Below are 4,014 nucleotides of genomic sequence, written 5' to 3'. Positions count from 1 at the left end.
GTCTCTTATTATCATAGCTACAAATATTTATTAAATTACTCGGATGGCAAGTTACCAGTGCCGGCGCCAGGTTATTTAGCGCCCTAGGCAAAACTTATTAAAACGCCCCTTTCACACAAATTAATTATTAAAACATATGTATTAGAAAACAACTAATTAAAAGCGACATATTAATTTTTTATAAATTGCATAAACGTTATAAGTAGACATTAAAATCAAATTTTACTAGCTTCCTTAGTCTCAAAAGTTTGTACTAATTCATTCAATTCCAGTTTGCAAGCGAAATCACATTTTATTGAAATTGTTGCTAAGTCCACGAGGCTACTTTGTACTTTACGACATTGTCCCCTCCCCCCTAGAAAATTTTAAGTTCCCCCCCCCCTCTCTCTCTCTCTCTCGGGAGAAAAAAGTCTGGGGAAAAAAACACTGAAAAAAAAAGTTCTTGTAGTGTGGCGCTCTCCCATTTGGAAATCCAAATACCAAAATTTAATTCAAGGGAAATAACTTTCACAAGAATAGCTAAATTAACCAAGTGTAACTAAGACATGCGTGAAAAACACAATTAAAAGTTCTAAATTTCTATACGTAATAACTATAAAAAATCTTTTGTATTAGCTATGTAACCTTGTAAAAGCAATATATTTTACCTATTGAATACTTAACTGTAGGCTTTGTTTGAAAGTCTAAACAATGGTAGCTTTATTTTAACATACTTTTAACATAAATTTTGATGACATACTGTTTATTTAATTGCTTAGTTTTCGCCACATTGTAAATATTTTGGATCCCCTAAATAAAGGGACGTCTTTCAAAAGATCAAACACGAGTATATGTTTTAGACATCGCTAGAATTATTGATTAAATATGTGAAAAAATTATAATTTGAAAAAACAAAGTCAACAGTTAGTTATAAATTCCATCCTATTTAATATTAATACATTAAGAGTGGTAATTTAGATTCCTAAAAAATAAAGATTTTTCAATTAGAGAACGCCTACAATATACATTTCTTTGTAGTGTGTTCCGTACTTAATTGAAATCATCTAACTTACTTGATATACTCTACTACATTTACAACACATATCAAACTTCGATACCTAAACATAACTAGACTCGATGCTCCAGAACTACGACACCAACTCGTTGAACTTCACCAAGCTCTACAAATGGTACTCCAACTCAACGATTTCACATGACCTACTACCAGGGGCGTAGCGAGGTAGGGGGGGGGGGCGGGGGGTGCGGACCGCACCGGGTGACATCATTTAGGGGGGTGACACCAAGGCAAAAAATAGCAAAATATATAGAGAAAAACTCGAGGGGGGTGCAAATCGAAAGTTTGAGGGGGGGGGGGGGTGCAAATCGAAAGTTTCAGAGGGGTGCAAATCGAAAATTTGAAGGGTCTCTATGCCTCTGGGGGGTGACACCATTAAGTGCCGCACCGGGTGACACCCGACCTCGCTACGCCACTGCCTACTACTACACTTTAAACAGTCAATATAATTCGATACCTTAATACCACAAAAATCAATACTCGCGAACTCCAGAACTACGATACTTCATCGCCTGCATTCTCATTTCTCTATTACCAATCAGATTCCACTAGATCTTAAACTACAAAAAAGCCGAATGAAAATAATGACACTTTAACACTTCGATACTTTATATCTACCAAACCATATCAGCAACAGCCTTCCGCCGTTACTCCCAAATCTAACCGAATCATCAAAATTTACCAAACAAGTACAATGCTATGATTATCCCGTCAATGCAAAACTTTATACACCAGGACAGATTTCTAATTCAAAATCAGAGAAAACGAGACTTACAAGCCCTATTAAAATTAGATAACCGTTTGAAATGTTCGAAATCTTTTTGCACCCCCCCCCCCTCTAGAGATGGCGCCCTATGCGACCGCCTAGTTCGCCTTATAGTATAGGTCAGGGGTCGGCAACCTGCGGCTCGCGAGCCGCATGTGGCTCTTTTGATATCAAGATGCGGCTCTCCAGCTCCTTGAACAAATACTAATAATCTTAATAAAAAAATAAAATATTTGAAATAAAAAAAATGTTAGTGGCTCTTTAAAACCAGGGAAATTTTTGAAAATTGTAACTTTTGGCTCTTCCGCTTCAAAAGGTTGCCGACCCCTGGTATAGGTAGAGCCGGCCCTGCCAGTTACATATAAAATCTAGAACACTTGTATATAAAGAATTGCCACCTCGAATGTTAAACATAAAGCTAAACGTACCTCGTCAATCGAGAATACTTGTATGTTAAGTACTGCCTTAACTAAAGTAATTACTAAACTCAAGTGCTAAACTTACGTAATAAATCAAGAATAAAGATTGATTTGATGGTGCAGGGATAACGTAAATTATTAATCCTGACGTGAATAAAATAGCAAACTCACCAAGTCACTTCAACTGATTAGCATTATATACGCCCTTAGTCAATCCGGATTTTTCTGTAATTCCTGGCCAAATCTTTACATAACAATACACGTGATCGGAATGAAATCAAGAAAAGATAACTTACAACGACAAAAGTGTTGTTTTTTTAACAGATTTCTTATCATATGACATAAATGCACTAAAGGGAAAAATAATGCAAAGGCGTTTTTCCAATCCGATTGGCGGAATTTTGGGTAGTAACCGTGACAGTTTATTTTTTTTGCTGTTGTTGCTTTTAGATTCTCGAGAGAATAAAAGTTTATAAGTAGCAGTTTCTTCCCTCCCCCCCCCCTCCTCACCCCCACCCGAACGAAATAGAATGTATATAGAAAATACAAACCTTTACCAATGTCCATCCCAGAGGCGTAGCGACCCTTCCCGGCGCCCGGGGACAAGCTTTTCGATTTGCACCCCCCCTCAAGATTTTGATTTGCACCCCCCCCCCTCAAACTTTCGATTTGCACCCCCCCCCCCTCAAGATTTTTATTTGCACCCCCCTGAACCTTTCAATTTACTTTTCCAACCCATTTTGGCGCCCCCTAAGGTCGGCGCCCGGGGACATATGTCCCCCCCCCGCCCCCCCCCCCCTAGCTACGCTACTGGTCCATCCACCATCCCCCACCCAAACTATACTCCACCCCTTCCCCGAAAATTTCCATTAACCCCCTCCCTAATCAGAGAAAAAAAAGTCTGGAAGAAACACTGATAACTAAACAAGTAGATCGATCAGAAGTGTTGATTTTGTTTTTATCTCTCCGTGTTTTCATCTTTTAAATCGTAGCTTTTATAAAAGAATTCTATTTTCGTCCGACGGTTTTCGCAATCTACTCGCGATTTACCGCCTCGATTTTCGCATTTCGCATTTTACTGCCAGCCGCATGGTGCAGGCAGAGATACGTGAAGGGCCGGGGTTAAAGTATTAATGCACTACGTGGATTGGCAAAAGGCACTAAAACACTGTTAATATACAGTTAGGCTGGATCAATGTTGCGACATAGCACACAAATTTAGTTCGCAATCTTCTCCTCTGTGAACAGCGTTTGTTGAAGCGAATTATTAGTATGACGATGATTATTTGTTGGTTTGTTTGTTTGTTGTTTGTTTTGTATGTATGTGTATGTGTATGCATCGCAGGACCCCTTGCAAAATCGATGCTTGTTATGATTTCCCTATTTCCCTATTTCCCTATTCCCCCCCCCCCCCCCTCCCCCACCACCACCATGCCATTTCTGATTTCATTACCTATTTTAGTATGACGTCATAGAGTAAGATAATAACTTGGAGCTATGGGATTCATCATCACGTTTTCCTTGACATGTGGCAGATAAGGAAGAGTTCCTTCCATGGGTCAATGACCGCAGCATATAAAGGGATAGTGTGACCAGTACTGTGCAGAGGCGCAGCGTAGCGACCTTCCCGGTGCCCGGGGACAAACTTTCGATTTGCAACCCCCCTCCCCCCGTTGAACTTACGATTTGTACCCCCCCCCCCCCCTCTCAAACTTTCAATTTGTATTTCCAACCCATTTTGGCGCTCCCTAAGTTCGGCGCCCGGGGACATATGC

The 4,014-nt window shown here is 39.9% G+C and overlaps 1 protein-coding gene across 1 annotated transcript in view; it reads right to left on the bottom strand.

The window, feature by feature from the left end:
* LOC131932596 (uncharacterized) overlaps positions 1 to 2,506 on the bottom strand; it is a 24,393-nt gene extending 21,887 nt beyond the window's left edge. Inside the window, exon 1 of the mRNA XM_059289526.1 lies at positions 2,411 to 2,506. The gene's annotated coding sequence lies outside the window, so the exon portion shown is untranslated. The remainder of the gene's footprint in view (positions 1 to 2,410) is intronic.
* Between the last annotated feature and the right edge of the window lie 1,508 nt (positions 2,507 to 4,014).

The sequence above is a fragment of the Physella acuta genome, unplaced genomic scaffold, assembly GCF_028476545.2.
Source record: "Physella acuta isolate Inbredline_101_S28 unplaced genomic scaffold, ASM2847654v3 ptg002227l, whole genome shotgun sequence".
Taxonomy (NCBI): Eukaryota; Metazoa; Mollusca; class Gastropoda; family Physidae; genus Physella; species Physella acuta.
The sequence above is the reverse complement of the archived record's forward strand: the minus strand, read 5'-3'. Positions and strand labels throughout refer to the sequence as shown.